The sequence below is a fragment of the Anomalospiza imberbis genome, chromosome 4, assembly GCF_031753505.1.
Source record: "Anomalospiza imberbis isolate Cuckoo-Finch-1a 21T00152 chromosome 4, ASM3175350v1, whole genome shotgun sequence".
Taxonomy (NCBI): Eukaryota; Metazoa; Chordata; class Aves; order Passeriformes; family Viduidae; genus Anomalospiza; species Anomalospiza imberbis.
In genome coordinates, this window is record NC_089684.1 from 64059923 (window position 1) to 64086799 (window position 26877).

A 26877-nucleotide genomic window follows, 5' to 3' on the forward strand; every position below is an offset into this window, starting at 1 on the left:
CCTTTTTTATTTGTGTGGAGGAAAAAAAGTGAAAATGAAGTGAAGTTACTGTAAAGGAAGTATTTTTGATTCTATTCTATAAATTCTATAAGCTACCTGAGGTTGTTGCTGTTTAAGTAACCCTTAATGCTTTAGTCACACTGAACCTAAGATTATGAATGGCTAATCATCAGTACAACTTTGCACAATGAGTTCTTCCTCACGCCTTCCATTCATATTTAATTATTTTAATCATTTATTTCTGAGCTGATTTCTCTCAAGAAAAAATTTAAAATTTCTTGAAAGGTTAAAAATCTAATAGTCCAGACATAAAGTTTCCTTTCCTCCATAGATGTTGAAACAATTATCATAGAAATAAATAAATCTTGTGAAACCAGACAATTGCTTCCATTAGCTTTCATTACAACCAGATATTTGTGATATTAACTCACTCACTTTGTGGTTAGATAAGGCAATAGAAAATTGGGCCAAAATGAATCTGATAGAGTAAAGGATAGCATAAGGGGGGAGGGCTAACAAAGAAAGGGAAGACTAGTTAAAGAGGAGTAGGTGAAATTTCTCTGTTTTTGAAAGAAGAATTGATTAAATGACTGTTTAATGGAAGATGGAAATATAAGTACAGCTTAAAAGAATCTCACTTCTTTCTTTATCTTACATTTCAAAGCTATGGAATAGCACAACTTCAGCTAAAGAGTAGATTGGTGCTATCCTACAAGTTATTAAAAACAACCTAATGCTTCTACTTTTTTGTGTAATTCTCTAGCCAGTGGAACATTTTATATAAAAAGTGCATTTAAAAAAATGGAATATCATTCTCAGTTCTCTGCAGAACTGGATTCTTTGTATCAAATCAAAAGAATTGTCTGCCTGGAGTCGTAAGTCAGATGAAAGACTTCAGAGTGCACTTCAGAACCAAGCAAGTATTGACTAGATGTATGTAGCTCACATTTACAGTGAAGGATATTTCTAATATTATTTGAAGGTACCTAACTCTCCTGATGAGATGGGAGATCTTTAGTACTTGTGTCAGAGCTCTATTTAGAAAACCAGGGAGAGAAAGCTAAATTCAGCAGCCCTTCTTTTTTATTCAGGTACAATTTCTAATCTCAGTAACATGGACATGTCACAGAACCACAGCATAGGTAGAGCTGTCTTTTAAATGCATTGTCCTTCCATTTCCACTCCAACATCTAGAAGTGTGGATTATTTATTTGCTCTTTGAACAAAGGTCCGTGTGGTATGAAAGGCTTGCATAGTATCCACTATTCAGAACAAGAGAAAAAGCAGACATAAATAAACAGGGAGGAAAAACACTTTAACAATTTGATAAGAAAAAAAACAAGTGTTATGCCAGACAAGAGTATGGGGTTTTTTGGAGACTCTGCTTTTCCATCTGAGTGAAAGAAAAATACAAGTCCACCTTTTCACCCTGTCAAAGTGAATTATTTTTTCTTCCTGGACAAAGACAGCAAAGATTAACTAAAAGAGTAACTGATCTGTTCCACCAGTCTTTAATGTTCAAGCACTGTTTGTTTGAAGTGCTGCACAAATGAATTCCTAAGAGTAAATGAACCATTAACACAGAGGTGTAGTTTAGATCTTTCAGTTGATTACTCTAAATAAAAAAAAAACCCACCCAGCTATTCAGTATTTCCTCCCTTGTATATCACACTGTTCCTGAGAATACAGATAATAGTGAGTGTAGGTTGTTACTGCTCCTACATACTGACAAATACATTGACAGGCTGTTGTTCAAGTACACAAAGCTGTGATTCCTGCTGTAAGAACAGAAATGTGGTTTCTGAATACTTGCAGTGATAGTGTTACTCGCTATCTTTTTCAGACTTTTCATTCTCCTGCATAAAGAAGAAATATTACCAATTTTTCACTCACATGACTGAGCACTGCATTTAAATAAACCATATTATAGGCTGTACTCTGTCAGTTATGATTTTAACAGCCAAGCTTTGCCCCTTTCTGGGGAACATTTTTAACAGCTCAGTTCTGAAGATCTTGTGTGTGAAGGATTGATTTTTGTATCCAGTATAGCCTTCTTTAATTAATACATGCCACCTGCAAATTATTCTTCCAATTTGTTATTACATTGCTTTTCTCTAATCTTGAACACATGGGGTTTACATTTGCCTTGAGGAAAAGATCTATCAGACAAGTGTTCTAAAAAAGAAAAGTTGACAAATACTACATGAATGAGTCACAAATAATTTCTTGTATTTTGCAAACTCTGAGACTGTTCTAAACAAAGGATGGCAGTGAGCTGGAAATGAACTGATTATTTCAAACTTGATGCATTTTTCCAAATGGAGACAAATTTAAAAGGAGACAATGAGAACAGATGCCTGGAAAGTAGTGAAAATGAAAAGAGAAAGACTGGAAGAATGGCAAAGAATGATGGACACTAAGTGATTGCCAAAATCTCAGGAATGATGTTTTCAGGAGAAGCCTGAGGCAGCATGTGTCAGAAAAAATATATCTCTGAAATAACTCACTGAATTTATTAGGATATTATGCAGCAGTGATTGAGCAGATGAAAGACGGAAAATGTTTATGAAAGGTCTATAAGAGGGTCAACTTAAATTAGGTAATTTCTAGAGAACAAACTGACTTTCAGGGTTTTTTTGCTTACTCTTTAGTATTTTAATCTTCCCCCCATGTAGTACGGGAATATAAACAATAAGGTATTTTGTTTTGTATTCTTACCACTTTCTTCTCTTTGGCAAAAAAGGAAAAGAAGAAAAACAGTCTGAAAAGAAAAAAGCAGATCATTAGTAATGAAATAATTAATCCCATGTTGTTATTTTTCCTCTCATAAATTCATCCATAGAAACCACTTCTCAGTAATGTCTCTCAACAGAAATTTTCAAGAAGACCAATTGCATGCCTAGCAACTGTGTTTTCAAAGGTTCATTCCAACAGTGCACTTCTGAAAGAATTAATCATTCAATAGACCTACATGACTGAACCTTTTGAAATAAGAAAGATTAAGAAAATACAAAGTTTTAACTTAGGAAAAGCTTCAAGAATTTTCACTTAAATAGCTTCTAATAAAATTAATTTCAGTTGATTTCATCCCTATTCCCTGACCCTATTTTTTCCTTTTCTTTTTGGTTGGCTGTACTTTTAGGCACCGCATTCTACAAACTAAGTGCCAAAAATTTCCTCTCTTCCATGCCATTTATCTCTTTTACCTATTCTACATTTATTTCTCTATTGCAGTCTTCACTAATGTTAGTGTTTGTGTTTGTATGTATGTTTACAATATGGTCCAGTTCTCAGTCAGTCTAAATCAGTACAGCTAAACTCATCCTACCAAAGGATCAGTGCCCTAACAGCCTGCAGAACATGGCCCACATACTCTGTTAAATCTGTATATCCAATGCAGAACCAGGTCTTTGCCTAGAGGAGAGGCCTGTTGAGTCGTTTGCTGGACATATGACTTCTCCCCGTATTTGTAAGCTGTTCAGTGGTCCCCTATTGAACATCATTGCATGTAGTCTGCATTATTGAAAATCCTCAGTTGGTAAGTCACTTGATGATATATTTGTGTGGCTGTGTACTTCTGATTTCTCTGTTTTTCTGGGCAGGAGTTTAAAAAGATTTGAAAAGGGCAGAGTTATGTTTGGCATGAGCTTTTATAGGTACAGCATGGCTACTGCTGTCCTTGAAAAATAGAATGAAACATGAGGTGATAAGCCCTTGAAAACAAACCTTTTCCTGCTCCTCACCACTTCTTTATTTCCTCTTTAGCCTTTTATTAGCAGAACTAATAAGTAATAAAGTAATAAAGAGCTGCAAATACCCATCTAGTGACTTAATAATAAATCCACCTTACCTCTTTCTTGGACTGATGTTTAAATCTGGAATTTGCTGCAGAATGCTTCAGGCAGATGCTCAGTCAGACTGCATGCTGTCATCCCAGAATTTCTTTATCTGTGATATGTCTGGCTAATATTCAGCATATGTCAAAATAAAGTTATAATCTCCACTTCAAATTAATACCCTTATACCATATCAGTCTTCATGAGTGTTCTTTTTATTAACTGAAGTAATCCTATTTGCTTCAGAGTGTGTCCAAACCCAGTCTGACATACAATATGTTACTGGTTTGTGTTTTTTTTTTTAATTTCTTCACAGCTCTTTAAATGTAAAACATGAGTAGCCTCTGGAGATCAGGAAAAGTTTGGAAATCTGTCTTTTTATATAGGGTGTGTCATTCCAGTAATGGCAACGCTATCTAGTGATTCAAAATGCAGTGATATAATTTGTATCTCTGCTAGAAATAGTCCAACAGTGAAGGCATTTTAGGAGATAGCTATAGTTTCAGATAAAAATATTAGTAATTCTTAATAGTTAGAGACATTAAAAAAAATTATTTTATTTCCTAATTTGAAACTTCTTATTTACGATCAAAATTTTAAATAAGTACCTATTAATAAATCCACAATGTTTGTCAGGTTTTTCTCCACATAGAGAAGTATATGATTTCAGATGTCTCTTAGACAGTTAGAAACCTTCAAATATCACACAAAACCCTTTCAAAAGACTCACATTAATTTAACCCCACTGAAGTCTGAGTTTTGTTATCAATGTATAATGGAACCAGAACGTCCCATTTACCAAATGCTTCAGCTGTTGTGGACATACATTCTGCAATATCAAACTTAAAACACAAAATCATCAGTTATTAAAAATAGGATTCAAATATATTATAATATACATTTTTGCGTGCATATTTGTGAAGTAAAAGTAGAATGTAACCCTTGGTAACAATTCTAAGTGTCTGTCTTGACAGAGGTAAGGGAGTAATCTAAAGAGAAAAAAACCAAAAAAGTATGTCCTGAGTTTAATTAATAGTATTTTTGTATAATATAAAAAAAAAAAAACTAAACCAGGAACAAGCAGTTCATACAACACATCTGAAAGGAATCGATCCTGCAAAAGGAACTACACTTGTGTAATTGCATCATCTGCCTGTGTAAAAAGTCCCTCTCCAGCTTTCTTGTCAGGCCCTTTTAGGTAATGGAAGGCCTCAACAAGTCTCCCTGCAGCCTTCTCTTCTCCAGGCTGAACAATCTCAGCTTTCTTAGCCTGACTTTGTAGGAGAGCTGCTCCAGCCTCTGATCATTTTCGTGGCCCTCCTCTGGACTCGCCTCAACAGGTCCATGTCCTCCTTATGTCTGGGGACCCAGAGCTGGACACGGTATTGTCCAGGTGGGGTCTCACAAGGGCAGAGTAGAGTGGCAGAATCATCTCCCTCGACCTGCTGGCCATGCCACTCTGGAGGTAGCCCAGGATGAGGTTGGCTGTCTGGGCTGCAAGCCCACATTCTTTGTCCATGTCCAGCAGCAGGGCTGCTCTCAATTTCTTTTCCCGCTAAGTACTCATGTCTGGGATTGCCCCTACCCAGGTATAGAAACTTACACTTGCTGAACTTGGTTAGGCTCACAGGCTTACTTCTCAAGTTTGTCCAGGTCCTCCCAGATGCGTCCATCCTTCTGTCTTGTCAGCTGCACTGCTCAGCTTTGTGTCATTTGCAAACTTGCTGAGGGTGCACTTGATCTCACTGTCTGTGTCACTGATAAAGATATAAATCTCAAGACAGAACCCTGAGGGCCACCTAGACATAGAGCCATGGACCATAAGTCTCTGGCTCATTGACTCTCAATATGTTACTGGTTTTGTATTTAGGAATTGGCTGAAGAACTCTTTGGCCAATTCCTTATCCACAGAATAGTCCACCCTTCAAAACCATTTATTTCGAATGTGGAGATAAGGATGTTGTGTGAGTATATGTCAAAAGCCTTACAGAAGTCTAGATGGCATAGTTCAGTCTTCCCTTGTCTCCCCTTGCAGTTACTCAAATCCTCAAATTCTGAGTACAAACTTATGCAGGAAAGTAGTCAAGTGGAATTACTGTAGTATTTTAGCTCCAGAAGATAGACGTGGTGGAGGCAATTTAATGAGCCAAATATTCCCAAGGTGGCTCGTAACTCTAGGCTCATGTAACTCTAGGCTCTATTTGAACAGCTGCCCAAAATCATAATGTGAAATTTTACGTCCCATTTGTATTTGTTTTTTTATTAATACCAACCTCATTTACTATGTTCACTACTGCTTATGTTTCATTATTTGCAAATGCTGACACAACACCGATGGTGGCTGTGAAAGATATTCTTTGTATTTAAAGCAGAAGCTTAAAGCAGATCACTACATCAAAAGAATACCATCTTCCCAGGATCCATTTCCCAGATTTCCAGGGTGTAATCGCAACTTACTTACTTCCCTCATTAATATCAGACTAACTTGTAAAGCAAATAGCATCAGGCAGTCTTCATTGGAGTAGTATGGCATGTAAGAGACTTTATTCAAATATATTTCTCTTTGCAAGGAGAAATCTACACCTACATAGGTGTAGTAACCACCTTCCAGGCTGGTTACTTAAAGACCTTCAGTTGAATAACTGTCTCATGTTTTGTGCGTGTAAGCAAAGGGATTAAAAATGTTTATATAGAATCTCCACATCAAGTTGGCAAATACACCAGGGTTTGTAAATACAAGGTTTGGGTTTATTAGGGATGTAATATGATTTTCTTTAATTCTGTTAGTCAACATTTGTGTCAAAAACCTCATAATTGTTACCTGTATTATTTCATCTAAGTCCAGATATTTTTTAAAACTTGCAATTAGAAATCTATTGATATTTTATAACTTTTAAAATCTTAAATGAACCGTCTTGTCTTTCAAGTTACAATTGTGCATAGCAATATGTTAGACATAGATGAAAACTGAAAATGATTCTGTGAAACCTACTGTGTCCATATGGCCTCAGAAATTTCTACATGAACAACATTAGACTGAAAGCTCTCAGGACAGATAAGAGCCTTCAGAGGTGTTTTGAGTTTCCAGATAAAAAAAGATGTTATACTATATTTTTCCAACTCAAAACAAAAGGACTTATTAGTCAACTAGTTTTAAAGAAATAAAAAACCAAACAACACAATCAACAATATAAAAGATTGGTTATTGATGGAAGGCAAGAAAAATTATTTTCCATTATTTTTCATTAAAGTTCTCACTATGGATATAAAAGAATGACAAAATTATAGAGCCTGTTCCCATCGAATGTTTTCCCTTAATAGTTCTCTCTATCATAATTCTTTTCCATATAAGCTTTCTCCTATTATTCACACCAGAAGGAACACTGAACACAAAAAAAAAAAAAAAAACCCAAACAAATAAAATTGACTTACACAGACTGTTTCAAGAGCCTTAGTGATGCACACTTTTGTTATCAATCAGTCAGAACCAAACATTTAAGCATTGGTCAAAACTAGGTCAAATATAAAAAAAGGAAAAAATTATAAAATAATTTTAAGTAACTGAATTTTAATACATGCTCATTTTCACTTTGAAATCTTTCTTTAAAACATATCCGGAATACTGAAGAGAGGAAAAAAAAGCCCCATTGCCATTGACAAGGCTTCTTATAAGTAATTTTCAGCACTCCAGAAGCAACTAAAGCTATAATTCTAAAACAGAAAAAATATAGGGGAAATAGAAACTGGAAATAAACCTTTATAATATTTAAATACTTACTTTAAGAAAGCTTTTTAAGCTGGTTTTAAAGTTGCTTTTTGGGACCCCTGGTGACTACTTTTGTGAAAACATTCACATAATTGAAAAAGCAGCAAACTCCCTGCTCTTTTTTCAGAAAAAGCCCATCTCTTTATGCTTTTGTTCAGATGAACACCTGGCCTATAAAATTCATTGACAGAAGTTTCCCTAGGGTGCCATTTTTGTAGAAAACTAACAAAACTTTAAAAAGTATATATTTTTTGCCTCACTGGAGCTTACACAGCTTTATTTTACACTTTTTCCATCTGTTTCTCTGGCTCGACTGTGGGAACTAGTGTGTTTAATGCAAGCTGTATCACTTGTCCAAGAGAAGCCAGAAGTCAGCAGGTTCCTGCCTACTTCTGGCTGGAATTCTAGCCAAAATATTCCAGGGAGATGAAGACAGGAGGGAAAGAAGAGATGGGAGGAGAAGAAAAGAAAGTTTCTAATTTCTTCTACTAAAGACTGCACTTGTAAATATCTTCAGGGATTAGTGGAAGGGAGTCGCTCATTGCTTGGTGGGAAGCCTGAATTAATTAATATGAAAATAACACCCAGGAATACTTATAATGTATTTTTAGTTGAGACGACAGCTGGCCTAAGATCTTGTTCTGCCTTCTTTCTACACCAAGGTCTGCTTTTTCCTCTCACCAGCCTCATGCCTTGGTTATAGAAGATTTTAAAAAAGTGAAGGAGGAAGAACACATGCAAAAGAAGCCATGGACTCCCTCAAAACTTTAAGGAGTGATAAATTCTTTAAAATTATTTGCATCAGTGCTGCTTAAATTTAATTGTATTTCTTAATATTTCATTATTGAAAATAAAGTGGAATTCAAATATTACCAAAGATTGAAGATATTTATGTTTTAAATTCATTAACTTGCATGTTGTAAAATTCTGCAGGAGTAGATGTGAAGAATGTAGACTAATATTTCTTTTGGATTTTCTCCTAGCTATTACATGCCATATAAGCAAGATTTTAATAAAATACCTAAACAGCATTTTGTGTCAATTAAAGAAGAAAATGACAGGTCTTAGATGCTTAGTTTCATCTACAGGCATAATACAACCACAGCAATGTGCATTTCCACACAGCTTCCTGATAGCTCAGTGATAGGTTTCATTTTGTTTGGGATTTCGATGCCACCCTTTCCAGTGTCTGTCTGCACTACATTAGACAAAACCAAACTTTAACAGCTGTCATGTACAATTCATTTTCCCTCTCAGCCTGTCCCTGAGGGAAGAATTGTGTGCACTGGAGTGTTTTCTTTTTGATAGGCTTCTGCATCTTTTTTGAATGTACATGCTTTTCTCCATTTATATTACAGAAAAGAAAGCCAAGAGAATGTGCCTCCCACATGAAGAGAAGTAATGAATGTGGAAAGATTTAGGAAAGGTAACCGGAGCTGGCCTTGCACAGACTCGATAGGCTGTACTAACCTATTGCTTTCAGTAAATCTGCTTCTTACATCAGCACAGAAATATCCATAGCACCACATATGGGATTCATTCTATTTCATGGAAGTTTTTTTTAGAAAGCAGTTAATGAAAACAGTTATCTTTCCAGCTAAGTTGAAAGGACTGAGAATAAAGCAGTGTTTTCCTCTAGGTAACATAACAGTACTTGGTTCACCTCACACCTGTTACAGTTTCAGAGGCATGTCAAGAATAGGTTTCTACATTGGCCATAAACTAAACAAAAAAAGATCATGATTTTAGGAGGTTTTGTCATTAATATGTGTTCAGTGAAGAGAAAAATAAAGACGACAATCTAGTATTTTCCCCTTGGCCTGCCCCATGGAGTATGAATGATTGTACAGTGAGGTCAAGGTATCATGATTACACTAATTTCTCAGAAGCATGTGACAAACATACAGGGAAATTCAAACATGGAAGGATCTTCAGAATTCTGAAATATTTTAAGCTGGGATATTTATATCCTGAGCACATACTTTGAAAAGCTTATTTTAAGAAATAGAATACACTACTCCTACCTAGTCAGACTAAGCTGAAGATAATTTCTACCTTAAAATTAAATTGTTTCATTACAAAACAATTAGTTCAAATGCTGTGAGAATTGGCTTCAGCAATTCCCTCTATTCCCCAATTCCTTGTCTGCACAATAGAAATGTTTCTATTTGTTTTCTCCAGTATCTGCACTTCACAATAACAGCTATTGTATATATCAGCTAAGTTGTAAGCTTTTTAAGCAAATTCCATAGCTGTGTGATCTTCCTTTCTGCATCAGTATCACAAGGCATATCAGATATATTGATTTGTTATATCAATTTTGCTTCTGGATGTTCTAATATTTTCTGCTTTTTTTTAGTACTTTGTGTGTCTGATTGAGGTTCAAAGCTGGTATTTTATCATACTACTTGCCAGGCTGCAGAAGCTTCTTAACAAGAATGTATTCAGCACTAAATATATTGAAAATAGTTGTTTAGGTAGCAAAATAGTATTCAGGAAAAACTTAAGTGAAAAAGCATATTTCAGACTGTACTAGATGGTATAAACCATAAATAGGAGTGTGTGCTCCACAGACCTCCATTTTAGAATGATGTGAATGCAGGACTAGAAGGTATAACTAAGTAAACTTGCTGACAACATCAAATTGGGAGGAGCTGTTGACCTGCTTGAAGGCAGTGAGGCCCTATAGAGAGAACTTGACAAGTTAGAGGGCTAGGCTATCACAAACTACATGAAGTTTAACAAGGGGAAGTTCCAGATTCTACAGTTGGAACAGGACAACCATGAATGTATATCCAGACTGGGTTACGAGGGGCTGGAGAGCAGACCTGCAAATGGAGATCTGTGTGTCCTGGTCAATGGAAAGATGAACATGAGCCAGCAGTGCTCTGGCAGCCAAAGGCTCTGTTCTGGAGGGCATCAGACACAGCATCACCAGCCAGGCAAGGGAGGGGATTGTCCTGCTCTCCTCTGCACTGGGGTGGCCTCATCTTGAATATTGTATGCAATTTTGGGTGCCACAGTATAAGGAGAATATAGAGCTATTAGAGAACATCCAAACGAGGGCTACAAAGATGGTTAATGGACCAGAGAAGTCATTCAAGGACTGCCTAGGATGACTCGGTCTCTTCAGCTTGGAGAAGAGGAGACTAAGAAGAAAACAGCACTGCAGTCTACAACTTCCTTGTGAGGGGAAGAGGGTGGGGGGACATTGATCTCTTCTCTGTGTTGACCAGTGGCAGGACCCGAGGGAGTGGCCTGCAGTTGTGTCAGGGAAGTTTAGGCTGGATATCAGGAAAAGGTTCTTCACCCAGAGGGTGTTTGGGCACTGGAACAGGCTCCCCAGGGAAGTGGTCACAGCACCAAACCTGACAGAGTTCAAGAAGCATTTGGAGACAATGCTCTCAGGCATATGGTGTGATTCCTGAGGTCATCCTGTACTGGTCCAGGAGCTGGACTCAGTGACCCTTGTGGGTGTCTTCCAACTCAGTATATTCTATGATTGTGCTACCACTGCTTCTATTAGCTAAGTCCAGTTTTGGTTTTCATTGCTGTTGCATTCATGCTTCTAGTAAGACTGTAGATATTTCTATGTTAGGTAATTAACTAGAACAAAATATATTCTACATAAAATGCAGGGTTTCCACTATCTTCCTCAGAAGTAAACCTAAAAAAAATGAAAACTTTTACCTTAAAAAATCTAAAGTGCTAATACTAAACTTGATAGTATGGGTTAAACCACATGTCAAAACAGAAAGTACAACAGGGAAAAACATAAGCCTCACATGCATGATGAGGTTATCCATATGGAACAGAAGGTATCCTGTTTCAATCCCTTGCTTTGAAAAGTTTTATAACTCCATGATACTACTTTATTCTACTCTAAGCAGTTTATTCTACTGCTTTAAATTAATAAGTAAATATTTCTTCTAGACAATCTGAAGACTTCTCAGTTTCATCCTAGTGAAAAATAGAATGAAATTATTCTTGAATCTGTCAGAGTCACACTACTGTTTTCCAGCTTTGACTAATAGGTACAGGAATCTTGGAATCTGTTTTCCTAATAAAAAACAACTGCTTTAACAGTGCTTCTTCTACAATGTGTCACAGAGTATTTACCTCATTCTCTTAAACATGGCATAAATAGCAAGGTATTACTGACTTCTAGGGGAAGGAATTAACTTCTTTCATCTTCATTTCTTTATATGCCATTCTTCATTCTACTTTTCAAAAAGCAGGAACAAAACACTTAAAAGCACATTTTTATCTTTACTTGTATCTCATCATCTGCACTATGGATTTACAGCTTTTATGAAAGGACAGCATCTCCCACACATAATGCTTCTATCTCCTGCAAGGCTAATATTTACCACATCTCTCCAAGACCCTCAGAATATGATTCATTTCAGTCACTCAAAGAGCAGTAGGTCAAATTCATACAGGAGCATTCATATTATTTCCTAAGCCCAAGGAACATTAATATTATTTCCTAAACCCAAGTCACAGATCTCAGCAAGATGATATGTGGAAGTGACAAATATAAGAGGATCCCTAAGAGGATCACTAAAATTACTGCCTTTTATGGTTTTTTGCATTTTAGTGTCCTTTCCTAAGAATTGTCAGTCCAGAAGAAAATGCACAGTGAAACAAGTCTCCTAAGCATAGTGAAACAAGGCTTTCCATGAACTCCCTAAAGCACTTCAGTTAGCACAAGGTATATGAAATTATGCTTGAAGAGCTGCTTTTCTTCTCTTCTGCCCCCAACTCTGCCTAGATGAGTTTCTATTCTGCAGTTCTATGTTTTAAATATCCATTTTTACTTCGTAAAATGAGGATAACTGTTTTAGTTTTTACAGCTGTCTCAAAAATCCACATTATTTAATTTTTAATTAAAATAGCTAATTTTACATAGTACATTTTTAGTCCTTCAAATTGTAAAATACTTTACAGAGAAAGCCATAGTCTGTATTTTTCAATATAGGAAAATAAAGAGAAAACACCTTTCATTTTTATAATCCAAACCAGATACAGGAAAATTCACAACTTAAAGAGAATTATTACAGATGAATTGTCAAGACTTCTTGCCTGCATTTTGCTCTTTGTTAACAATAGTGATGCTTGGTGTCAACATATTTATTGCGATAATATAATTTTTTTCTGGGTTTAAGTATTTATACAGATCATTAACTTCCATTTTTCACAAAGGTAGTCAGTATTATTGGGGGAAGGAGGGTGCCTCTGGGGAGACAGAACTCATTCAAACCAGAACCAACAAACACTCAGTTGGCTGAGGCTATAGTGTATCTTAGATAAATACACTGTCATCATTTTATGTCCATGCATGTTAGAGGTTTATATTCAAGTGATGTTAAAATTTTGGTCCACACTCAGTTGTTAGAATTCTTCATATTACTGAAGGGGGAAAAAAGAAATAGAAAAAGAAAATTAAGAAGTTTTTTTTTTTTTTTCTTTTGTGAGTCTTAACTTGTTGCATCACTTCACAGACAATCTATATTTACATTGACTCAGAAGGGTTTTTGCAAAATATCAACTGTTCTATTGAAGGCATATAAGAATGATCAACATACTTAATCAAATAAAAAATCACACAGCAGTAAAAACATCTTTGTCAGATTTATGGTAGAGTACACTTGAGGAAATTACAGTAGTTGCTGTATGTCATTTTTAACATTCTGAAATGTGCAATGTAAAGTCTCTTATGAATTTAACTACACATTACAATTTCAACATATCAACACTTTCTGTAAGCACAGGGGATTATAGAGGAAAATTTTTCCTGTTAGACTGACTTCAAATCAAGTAGTCCTATATCACAGAAGAAATGTGAATAAATAACAGTACAAAAGAAAAAAATCTAACTAAACAAAAGACACAAACAGTATAACCCTAAGCTGCTCATCTAACCAGAATATAATATGGCTGAGCCATGCAACTACAAAACTGCTAAACCACGGGCATCATCTTCAAATTCTTTTTAGAGAGGCAGGTCTGTTTTAGGTGACAATTTTGGCAGAATCTGGATACATGCTAGGATTTTAAGTAACATGTAACTTACTCTGCTTCTTTGCAAGTGATATAATGGGATATTACCAAACATGAATGAAGTTTAGCCATGAGGAAAAAAACAGACTAAATAGAAAATTGCAAGTATTTATCAAAGCTAGCTCTCTCGTTGGCAAACATCTAATTGAGGAGGACCTCACAAAACAACAATTCCTGCAATATCTGTATGAAATTTTCTATAATTGCAGAGGACTATCCAGATGGCTAATATAACAGGGTCTATACATGTCTCACAGCAGATGCTTCAAAGAAGGATTTTAAAAACCTTTCAATGGCAGGTAAGTAGTGTCTAAGAATAAACTTCCTGAAGCAGATCAGAAGTAAATAACTGTATTGATTTTTATACTTTAACAATATCTACCTCACACATTTTGTGCTCTATTTATTACAGTTAGATTAGTTTGATATATTTCATCAAATGCTGTTATATTAAAATAATGTTAACATGCATTTAGGATGATCACATTAGAAGTTATAGGAGAATTAATGCTGCAGAGCTCTATTCTCTATGCTGTTTAAGATATTAGTGCAAATAAGACGGGAGGGGCCAGAGCTGGATGTTGGACTGAATCACGGCTGAGAAGGCTAACCTAAGGAAAGGCACACACAGGTTAGAGGTCATTGGGTCCACTACCCTGCACAAGTACAGTCACCTACATCTGGCTACACAGGACCATCTACAGATGTCTTTTGAATGTATTAAAGGTTTCAAAATCCAAAAATTCCCTGGACAACCTGTGGCAATGCTCAGTCACCTTTCTCAATGATTCCTGATGTTCATAGAGCTTCTCCTGTGTATGAGCATGTGCCCTTTGCCTGTGGTCCTGTGACTGTGTATGACTGAAAAGATTCTGATATTCATATACACACATCTCCTTGAGCTTTTTCTTCTCCATGCGGAACAGCCCAAGCTCCCTCAGCATGCCCTCATATGGAGGATGCTCCAATCCCCTCATCATCTTAGTGGGCCTTTGCTGGACTCTCAGCAGTAGTTCTGAGTCTCACATGTACCAGGTAGCCCAGAAGTGGACACAATATTCCAGATGTTTAGGGTAAGTAACTGCAGATAGGCCTGTATATATATTTACAGATACATAGGATGTGCTGAATGATTAAAACTCAAGAAATTCAGAACTGGAAAGCTCCAAAATGTGTATTTGCTCAAGCCAATAAGCCCTGTTTTGAGGCAGGATTTATTAATGAAAGAATATGGTTGTTCTGATGTGACCGTGAGCATGTCTTTTGCATTTTAGTAGTCTTCTGCCCATCTCTCTGAAGAGCAAACAGACCAATCACATAGGCTTACATGAGACCTGTGATGTCCATCTGTTTCCAATTATGTCTATATATGGCTTCTTTTATGCATTACTTAATAGACTAATTTAATATCCAGTTATATTATGAAGCCTACAAATTTCTCTAGCAGAATTGTCCTTGGTACTTTTTACATTTAAGACAATATTTCTACCTAATTTCTATGAAAATTTTTAGAATAGATGTTTTAATAATCCAAGACAAAAAAAAAATAAGCAGTTCCAGTGCAATCAATGCTTAGTTCCCAGTAGAACACATACAAATTTCATTAGAATTCGTAGTTTTGGCACACAGAGTGTGTGACCAATGTTATCTTTCCAGAGGAGAATTGTACTCAGCACTTCTGTTTACATATGAGATTCCATACACCACATCATAACTTAAAAATTAATTAAAAAAACCCCACAAACAAATAAAAAGTAATTAAGGAAAACAAAACAAAAGAAGCACACCTAGGGAATCAGTAGAGAGCTTAAAGTGACCACAAAAAGAATTAGCCATATGCTCTTCCCTTGCTGTATAACACTGGGGAAATCTTTCAAGGAATTTTGTTGCCTTTGTGACACTGTTTTTTGCCTTTGTTTTGTTCTCTGCATGGGAGAATGCCAGTGAAACTTCAGAAACAATCAAGAAGGTTGTCCACGTTTCTGTCTTTCCTACACTTTTCCACACTCCAAATATCAAGGTACAGTTACGAAATACAGATAAGAGGTTGGGATTTAGGTATTCTAACTTTGTCATGGAAATCTATCAAAAATTGGACAAGGTCTGATTTGGCTGTGATCAGACCAGATGTAATCTACATGGTCAAATTTGCCTGCGAATAGATTGGGTGTAAAAAGTTTTTATACTTACAACTTTGAAATTTTTATGCATTTCAAATTGTATGGAAAAAAAAGGGTCTTTTTCTGAAGCTACTAATCTAAAAATGTGTAAACATCCCTGAGTTAGAATAGTATCATATTCTGTTTCATGTAATGTTTCATTTGCCATTTGGACACAGAAACCTTAATTTTTCTTTTAGAGTTGCTCACATTTTTGATTGCCTATTATAATCCTTTTCTGTAAAAGACTTTTTTTTATACTCTGTAGAGGATTCTACATACAAAAGAAAACTGATCTCTGTAAATTATAATTTACTCATTACCATAAAAGTATCTGAGAAAAAAATTAAAATAAATTGAAAGGCAGTATTTTAAAATATACTTGCTTTATTAAACTTTCCGGAGATTTTACCCTTCAGTGTAAAACTGCAGTTTTAAACATATGTATCTTCTACTTAGCTATTGCTTTTACAGGCATTGAGAATTCAAAGATCCATTTTAAATTCCTTTTAAAATGTGAACATACAGTTGCTTATGAAAATCAACCAATTGAAACTGAAACTGTATAAATGCTACATCATTTTATCCCTGTTTTGATTTTTTTTTTCACTCAAATTACTATTAAATGACTAGGTGAAAGTTTAATAAACCCATATGTAGATCTGTGGTGAGATGACCTTGGCTGAGTGCCAGTTGCTCACCAAGCCATCCTATCACTCCCCTCTTCAGCAGGACTAGGGTGAAGAACAGAAAATGAAAAAAAGCCCTCATAGGTCAAGATAAAGATATTTTACTAAAGCAGCAGCAAAGGTCAAGTTCAGACAAGCATATGAAACAAAGATTTATTCTCTACTTTCCATCAGCAGGATATTTCCAGCCATTTCCCAGGAAGCAGAGCTTTAGCACTATAGTGGTTTCTCTTGAAGGTAAATGTTGTAAATAACAAATGCCCATTTATTTCCTTCTCCTTTTCTTATTTTTTATATCTGATCTGACAACATATGTCAGATCATCAAAACACCTGTCTGGTCATCTTGGGCCAGGAGTCCTAGTTGTGCCCCTCAGAAAACTTTGCCCAAGCCCAGTCTTCTGGTTCAGGGGTGAAAGTTTGGGGAGAGAGCAGCAGTGATGTGCTAGAGCTGCTCAGCAGTAGCCAAAACACGAGTATGATACCAAACCTTTCCAGCTACCAATGCAGAGCATAGTGCTATGGGGGCCTCTGTGGGGGACAATTAACTCCATCTCAGCCAGATCTAATAAAAAATCATAATACAAGACTGAAAAGAATAATGCATGAATCAGCTGAAATTACCTAACTCAGCTCTTCAAATTATAAGAGAAAAAAAAAAAACTACAGAAGAACATGAACCCTAACCTTCATTATGCAAAATTATGTAAGTAAAGCAAAGAAGTAAAGAAAAATCATTCTGCAAATATAGATCACAAGTTATTATGAAGCAATTAAATTGCTACATAACCCTCAGTAAAAATAGGACATAAGATAATTAGAAATGCTAATGTTAAGAAAGTTTGGACTTCATTCATGTTTTAACTGTTAATTGCTGCAATTAAAAATGAGGATTTTACTTTAATTTTTGTTCTAAAAGTTCAGAACTGAAACATATTTTGAAGCTGTCACTGCTGAAAATGAATGCTGAACCATAAATTTGGATATGCAAAATACTCTCTTAGGTTCATTACTATTAGTTTGTTTTTCAAGGAGAAACCATAGCCCTGGACAAAAAAACCCCACTTCTTTTATTTGAAGAAATAAAATTTAAAATGACTAAGTCATTAATTAAAGTTCACTATTACAGTTTTATATGATTCATATAGTGTTATTGTATGACCAAGTCAAATACAAAATCAGAGTTAATCACTACTGAATGGCAAATGGGACAGAGAAAGTGTTGTGGTTTGACATGGAAGTGAATTTTTTCAGGAAGTTGGGTCAAACCAATCAGTGGTCAGGTTTGAATATTGTCACCTGGAGTGACCACTGAAGGTATGGACACGCCTCTGAGAACACAGGGGGTTAAAAAGCAAGAACTCCCAAGAGCTCGCTCTCTTTGGTTCCGGTCAGAGTGCAGTGCAGACCTCCCCTGCCCAGCCATGGGGCTGGGTGGGGGAGGGAAAGCCATGCAGCCTGGTCAAGGTGAGCCGAGGGGGCTGAAGGACTGGAACCGAGCCAGCTCCTGTGGACAGAAGGGTGGAGAGAAGCGGAGATGCCTTTGTCGTCCCCCCTCACAGAGGGAAGAGACAGAGAGTCCGGACGGCACCTGTAATTTTACCGGCGCGGAGGAGAAGGAGGTGGGGGGGAAGGTGCCCAGCCTTGGCCTTGGGAATTGGCTGCTGGGCAGAGATTTCAGCCGTCCAGGGAGTCTGAACTTTTAACCCTTTCCTGAAAAATGAAGGCTTTGTAAAATATTACTCCTCCTTGATTTGAAGTAGAAGAGAGACAGTCGGGGATCTGAGATGTTGGAAGAGGAAATTTTTGGAGTGGAAGGAGATGATGGAGTGGCTTGTGTCTGGACTTTTCTTGTTAGCCATAGACTGAACCAAATTCTCCTGACAGAGGCTGCACTTAGGGGGATGCGGTGGTGGGCCAAAAGACCTGTTTCAGTGATTACCAGCAGAGGAATGGAGAGAACAGAGGAAAGCTGAAGAGGGTGTGGAGTGGCCCTCTGTCTTCAGAGAAGAAGAAGAGAAGAAGAAGAAGATCTCTGTTCTTGGACTGTCGGCCCCAGGGGGGAAATGGGGGGGACTGTAGTCCCAAGATGAGAAGCTGAACTGTTGTTTCTTTTGGTCTTTGGCAAAGCGTCCTTAAAGGAGCCCTATGAGCAGTCTGTCCATGCACGGTGGTGAGAGCACTGTGACATGGAAAGGAGAGTGTCACCATGGCAGATTTTCTCCGGGCGTTTGCCATGTGTGACATGGAAACACAAGGGTGGCAGCTGTGTTTCCTGGGGGGTCTGTGGCACAGGAGAGACTCCTGTCTCCCTTGATGGACTGAGTATTAATTATCTGAAGGGTGGCAACTTGATCAGGATCCTGGGTGGTGTCTCACTGTGGGTTTGTTTGGAAATTGGATGGGAGGTGGAGGAGTGTTTTGGAAGGTCTTCATCCTGGATTTAGTGTCTGGGGTTTTTATAGTGGTAGTATTTAATAAAGTTTTTTTCCTTTGTTACAAGCTTGGGCCTGCTCTGCTCTGTTCCTGATCACATCTCACAGCAATTATTTGGAAAAGTGCATTTTCATGGGGGCGCTGGCATGGCGCCAGTGTCAAACCATGACAGAAAGGCACACATTACAAAAAAGCAGCACAAAAACCCAGATCAAGACTAATGTAATAATTGCATACAGCTAGACTTCCCACCAATTTTATGAGACTTTATCTGATTAGTAGGGGTAAAGGGTGGGTAAAACATGCATCTCTAGAAGGGCCTCCATGTGCGGCAGTTGCCTGCTACAACCTCAAGCAGTAAAAGCGCCGGCTAGCGCTGCCTTGTGAGGCCGTAGCCACCACGTGAGCGGGCACTCCAGGGTTGCGGAGTGCCCCAGTGTGGGTAACGCAGCTTTGGTAGCTTCACGCTGAGAGGAAGCGAAGGGATGAGAGAAGGACACTTTGCCTGCAAAACTCAGAACTTTAATTCCCCCATGAGTGGTTTGAGCGACCCGCCTTCAGTGCAATGCAAGGCAAAATTGCGACAGGACAAAAGATTACAGCTGATTAAATAGGGGAGGACAGGAGTGGAAACCTGCCTTGCCCTATGGGGACAAACATTAGCGGAGTGACATGGATTATAACAACCAATGTTAGCATAACAGAGGTGAGTACAGTGTTTTGGGACAAATAGAAAGGCTAAGGTGGGATGATTGACTCAGAACTTTCCAGGGGTGGTTACATGATTTACACTCAACAGGGAGTGAACAAACCTTGACTGACAGAACCAAATAAGGAGAAAACTCGGGAGGAGTGAGAAGACTGACAGCTAACTGTGGGTCCGCGCGGCGGGAAATCTTGGGGTAAACAACCTGGAGCAAACCACTGTGAGGGAAAGATAGGGGTGTACAAGGAACATACCTAACTAACATTAACTGAGCTTCTGACTAAACCAACCCAACCTACAACATCTGTGCAGCACACATTACATAGCATACATGACTAAAAAACCCAATAATACGTTACAGGTTATCAGCAGTTAGAGTACTGTTGCTTACCAATTCATGTAAAAAGGTGTGTTTGAAATTGTGACTGCCAAAGTAATTTCCATTTTTAACTAGCTTAGTAACATCCTATCAATAAATTGTTGAAAATACATTAAGAAACTAACCCAGTTTTCTACATCTTCTGGTTTCAAATTTGTCATTTAGAAAGTATTGTTTTAAAAAGTATACACTGCAATTTTTTCCTTCTTTTTAATAGGGCTAGACACAGGGTATTATGGCACTGTATAATTATTATCTGGCACTGTTTCAAGGAAAAAAATCAAACTATATGGATATCCTCAGTTCAGTCAGAGAGAAAAGGAGAAAGATTTCGGCCAGGCTAAGCCTGGGAAAAAGTCTGGGAGGAATGTAAACCATCTGTTATCTTGTTTTCTGTTCATATTGTTTATAGATATGTTCTACCACACTGACCTAAGTCCAGTGTACCAATCAGGTGAAATGTTTTTACTTTAAGACCAATGATATTAGTCTTCATGATGTTCTCTATAAAAGAGAGATGTATTTTGAATAAATGTTCATTCTTTGCCTTCTGAACATGGAGTAATTTCATTCCCATCCCTGCCTCAACAGCGACAAACCTATAATATTGAAATGAAATTAAATGAGATATTATTTTGTGGGGTAGCTGAACTATTTGAAAAATAATTTTGAGATGTTACTTTGGTTTGTGTTATAATGGCAAAAAAACAGGAAAAACAGGCTGAGTCAGCCCTAATTATTTTATTTCACTCAGAAATTAAAGTTTGTTTTAATTTTGCATTAATTAGTCATCTAAAAAAAAGTTCAAACCCAGTAATTGAAAATTAAAATGTTCAAAATTAATATACATGCTTTCAGAGCCAATAAATGCTTTTAGGCTAAGTGTCCTAATAACAGCAAAAATAAAAAGCTGCTTTTAAAATAATTTGAAAGTGACGGAAAAAGTTTTAATTATTTCCTGTAGGTTTCCACTCCTGTATAAACTTTGTTAATGAATTATCATAGTACCCAAATGTAATTCTGGAACTTGGACTGGCTGTTATTAGCTACACATTTTTGACAGTTCAAGCGAAATTAAGTTATCTGCAAGGCTAACTTTGTGATGGAAAAAATAGAATACTTTCAAAAAACATAATTATAACAATAAATTAACAATAAATATACTATTTACAGTATTGCAGATTGAAATTGAATGTGTAATTTTAATCAAGTAATCTGGATTTCAAACTATCTAAGAAGACAGTTATCTATTAACAAAGCAATATCATAACTATTTTGAATTACTGATTTTATTTAAATCACACGTCATTAGAAAAGCCAGCAATGTGCCCCAGTCTCGATTTGCTTTTAAACTTGAATTTACCTTCTCTCTCCTTTCCCTCAGAAAAGTCAAGCTTATCTATCCAAGAGAAACAATTGACATCAAAGGATTGTTTTTCCACTCACCAGCTCTAAGCTGCGCTTCATTGTTCAAAGGAATTATTGAAGAGACTCAACACAGAATTTCAATCAGATGCACAGTTTCTGGTTCATTGATTGGCTGATTCTTTTTTTGGCAAAGAAAGGTAACAAAAGTCTTTTTTAAGTTTAATGTTCTCAGAGAGGTTGCATTTGTGCTTTCTTTAAGCTACTTTTTGTGATGCTGTGGTATCAATGAATTTCTACCCACCCACACAGTCTGCCTTCCTGGACTGCAAAACAGTTTCTCTCAACTGTTCTTCAGGCAAAGTCTGAAGACTCAACCTTCCTGGAAGTAAAGTTTAGCAGAGATGGAGTCTTGCAAATGTCTCAGGATCCCTAACTATGAGAGATCAGACTGTCTCAAAACCTGATTCACTCTGTGAAAATGATCACTTACACAGTCTGACTTTGCAAGTGTTAGCTCCTTTGACCTCAGTAAATTTTGATCCTTCAGTTCTTACATGTCTCACTTCTGATCTTATTTTTTTGGTTCCTGCTAAGATATTTATGCTGATGGATAAAGATTCTATCAATCTCTGGTCTTCTTTTAGCTTGCAATCTCAGAGGTCCTTAAAGAAACACTGATATAAAGGACTTCTAATATTATGTGAAGTTGACTCATACATACAGGTGCTGCAGTGAGCAGAGTGGGAGGTAAGCTTGGATATGTGCTAATTCCTTAAATTTACATGATATTTATATATATAAATATATATATAAAATAAATGTTTCGGCTTCCTAATTTTTTCTCCTGAGTGCTTTCTATCTAATGTAAATCTGAAATAACTACTTTACTGAGTAATTTCTTCTCCCTGAACACATTACCAGAAGTGAAAACAGAACCAAAGTTCTGGCGCCAGCACAATGCTAAATCTCTCCCACATACTGTGGGGACTATTACTAAACAACTGCCAGGCATTTAAAATAGACAGCCCTGTTCCTATTCTGTTATTATTGCTTCTTTCCCCTTCTGGAGTTTCTAGAGCAAAACTACAAGAATACTTCATTTTGGCATTACTGTCACAGTCTAAGTAAGCACTCATTACATTTATGACTCCACAAACAGAAGAGATATTTGAAACTGAGCACCATGTTACAGCTGTGAGTTGGAAAATGTAACACTTTTAGCAAAGAGTAAAAAATTTGCTTGAGTTAAAGTATATTCAGCTGAATAAAAAAAACAATCTGTGTAGCCAGCTATGTTAGAAAATATTCAAATTATGCTAGAATACTTTTTAAACAAGTTCAATGAATGCTGACATAATTAACTCAAATTTTGATACAATGTTAAAAGTATTTCCAGGGTCTTTAGCCTGAAGCACAAAGCTTGTAATTTAATAGACAATTTGGGACTCTACTGTGTCAACTCAGAGCAGTCTCCAGGGCATCTCTGCATGGACTCCAGCTTGTGATGGGACTGCAGAACTGGGAATCTGACTGTGCTGAATTGGACCTCATCCACATACTTTCAGGAGATATGAAGAAGTCACACATCGCCATGTAGTTGTGATCTAAATCCACTCGAGTTAAACAGTTCTATTTTGGCACTGTTTACTGAATTTAGCTCTGTTGTACTGTGTCTGGGTTTCAGCTGGGAAAAGTTGATTTTCTTCCTACTAGCTGCTACAGTCATATATTTAGATTTAGGATGAGAATAATGTTGATAACACACTAATGTTTCAGTTTTTGCTAAGCACTGTTTACACTAAGTCAAAGACTTCTTGGTGTCTCACACCATACTACCAGTAAGTTGGCTGGAGGGCACAAGAAGCAGGGAGCAGACACAGTTGGGACAGCTGCACCAAACTGGCCAAAGGGGTATTCTTACCATATGGTGTCACACTCAGTATTTAAACAAGGAGGAAAACTGGCTGGGAGCTGCTGCTCCAGAACTGGCTGAACGTCTGTTGGTGGGTGGGGAGAAATTCCATTGTGCATAATCTTTTTAGTGTACTTCAATTCTATTATTATTGTTGTTATTGTTATTGTTGTTGTTGTTATTTTCCCTTAATTTTCTGTCTCATTAATTTGTCTGCATGTCAACCCATGAATTTTCCTTTTTCTTTTTTCCCACAACTCTCTCCTATATGTATGAGGCAGAGAGTAGTGAGCAAGCCTCTGTGTGGTATTAACTGCCTGTCACATCAAACTATGTCCTTTTTGCAACCCAACACAGGGTTTGAAGGTTTGAGATAACAACAGAGCTGACTGGAGTGCATTAAAACAATTTTTTATATGCATTCATTATATTAGTTTCATAGTCGCTGGTAACAATGCTGGTTTATTTGCTCTCAGAGCTGTTGCACGTGTTCTTAGTTGCGTCATGTAACACATTTGTAATATGTGTTCCCTGATGCATTGTTTATCATCTCTGGAGGAGGCTGGGTTAAGGTTATCATGTTGTTGTACTTTGTAACACTGACTTATGATATGATAAAACTGTTGGTCGTGACACTCATCTGGTATTTGCACTCAGTATTGCCATCAACTCTGTACTTCAGGAGCCATCTATTGGGAACTATTAATAATTACACCTTTTACCTTTTCTCCTCAGAGAGCTGATCTACAGGGGAGATACCTTATCCATCTTTTCCTTCTCCAAAATTAAAATAGTTCTTGAGAATTTTGAATATTGATGGAATTTTTAAATTATGGTGTTCCTATTTCTATGGCTCCTGAATGTGCTGCTGGTCTTGTTTAAGGTGTAAACAACTATATAAGAATACCATCCAGAGATCTGCCCTGAGGCTGGAAAGCTATGAGTGGCAGGGTGTGTGGGGTTGTGTGGACAAGAGCCTAGGACAGTGGTCAGTTCCAGACTTTTGGAATTGCCCTTGAATAAGTGCAGAATCAGAAAAACTACTTAAATATTTGGAAAAATATACTGTCTGCTTGCAAATCCAGAGACACAAATCTCTGCAATGCACTGAGGCCTGGCCCAGGCCTACTGAGTCCTGTTCTATTAAATAACCTCAAGGGGAAGGGAAGGCCTCTGAACACAATGGCAAAACATCGTGTGGCTATTCCAACCCTGGTGACAGGAAGCAGGATATTCCAACCTCAGTGATAGGCATCATGGCTATGCGAACCCCAGTGAGAGGCACTCCAGCTGAACCAAAGGATCAATCCATGCCAGTATCAGTCCTTCCAAAGAACCCTTCTGTTTTGGGGGAGCTGAAGGTTGAAGAACAGTTGCCAGTCACTACCACAATGGTGCTCTGACAGCAATAGCATGCCGAGACTCCCTGATTCTCATCCATATGATGGCTCCTGAACTGGAGATCTGAGAAGTGATCAGCAAAACTTTCTCACCTTTTAACAGTCCCATATGATCAGTGCAAAAGCCCAACGGAGAGTGAAGACTAATGGTAGACTACTGTGGCCTGGATGAAGTCATTCCACCCCAAGCTCTGCTATGTTGGACATGCTGGAACTTAAATACAAGCTGCAGTCACAGGAAACCAAGCAGTAAGCCACAGGTGGTATCACTAATGCAATTTTCTCTGTTCCTTGGGCAGCAGCAGGACACAGTTTGCTTCCATTTGGAAGGAAATTCAGAAGACCTGGAATTCCACTGTCCAGGGCTAGAAACACAGCCCTACCATCAACCATGAACTGATCCAGACTGCACTGGAACAGTGTGAAGCTATATTGATGATACCATTGTGTGTGACAATACAGCAGAAGTTTTTGAGAAAGGGAAGAAAATAGACCAAATCTTTCTGAAAGCCAGTTTTGCCATAAAATAAAGTAAGGTCAAGGGACCTGAACAAGATATTCAGTTTTTAGGAATAAAATTAGCAAGATAGAAATTGTCAGCACTCAATGGTTGTGATCAACAAAATAACAGCAACGTCTGAACCAATTAGCAAAAAATTAACATTGTGTATTTTTTTTTTTTATTTTTCTTACACATTGTGAGATTTTGTAGAAAGCACATTCCAAATTACAACCTGATTGTCAGCCCTTTCCATCAAGTCACACAGAAAAATTATTTCAAATAGGGTCCTGATTCATGACAAGCCATTGAACAAATCAAACAGGAGATAGTCCATTCAGTAGCTCTCAGGCCACTCTGGACAGAACAAGAGATTCAAACATATGCTCTACACTGAAGCTGGGGAAAATGGCCTTGCCTGGAGAATCTTGCAGAAAGCACCAGAAAAGACTAGAAATCAGTCCCCAGGTTTTCGATGTCTGGTGTACAGAGCATCTGAAGCCCACTATACTCCAGCTGAAAAAGAGATACTGGCAGCTTTTGAAGGTGTTTGAGCTGTTTTGGAAGAGATTGGTACTGATGCACAGCTTCTCCTGGCATCCCATTTGCTGGTGCTGACCTGGGTGTTCAGTGGGAGGATCTCCTCTATACATCATGTAAACTCATGCTACATGGAGTAAGTAGGTCACACTGAACTCACAAGGGACTCAAATAGGAAACCCAAGACACAGGAATTTTGGAAGTGATCATGGATTGAATAGAGAGAAATCTAAGGTTTCAGAATATTGCCAGAGAAGGACACACTGTACAAAGATCTACCAGAAAAAGATAAACAATATGCCCTTTTCACTGATGGATTCTGTAGTAATATAAGAAAATCATTGAAGGTGGAATGCGGCTATGTGGAGTCCCCAACAAGTCACAGAAACTGCTAAAAGTGAAGGTGAATGGAGTCAGTTTGCAGAGGAGAAAGTTATCCAACTGGCTTTAGATTCTAAAATAGCTGAATGAGAAAAATGGCCAATACTTTACTTCTATAGTGACTCATGGATGGTCACCAATGCCTTGTGGGTGTGGCTACAGCAATGGAAGCAGAGAAGCTGGCAGAAAAGAGGTAAAGCCACATGAGCTGTTGAATTGTGGCATGATTTTACCATCTGGGTGGAGAGAACCTCACAGATCATCACATGCAATACATCTAATTTGCAGCTTGCTCTGGGACGGTGATAAACAATCACCTATTTTCCCCCCAATGAATGTTTTATTTTATTAATTTCTTTTAAAATATGCAATTCACAAAAAAGGCATTGATTTTAAAACTAAGGCAACTTGTCTTAAAGTTAATATTTTAAAATATATATCCAGTATAGAATAAGAGACCCTGAATAGTTATTGATATGGAGAAAATATTTAACAGACAATATCAATATCCTTCGCTCCAGTTTTACTAGCATAGTGTTTTTGCTAGAAAGGGAAAGTCAATGCTATTTGAAAGGTAACATGTCATGTTGAAATTTTAAATAGAAATTAAAGCAGCTTTTCAGGCAGAATCTGAAATGCTGTCCTAATTTCCCATTTTTTTGTGTTTTCTATCTTCTGCAAGGTTGTGCAAATAATTGTGCAACTACAAACTGTGATCTCCAACGATTTAATCTATAAAATCCA

General features: G+C 37.2%; 1 long non-coding RNA gene across 1 annotated transcript; it reads right to left on the reverse strand.

The window, feature by feature from the left end:
* Positions 1-1074: 1074 nt before the first annotated feature.
* On the reverse strand, positions 1075-25111 carry LOC137473113 (uncharacterized). The gene is made up of 3 exons (XR_010998616.1): positions 24807-25111; positions 3851-3963; positions 1075-1262 (listed from the first exon to the last, which is right to left on the reverse strand). It is a non-coding gene; the product is annotated as an uncharacterized lncRNA (long non-coding RNA).
* Positions 25112-26877: the final 1766 nt, after the last annotated feature.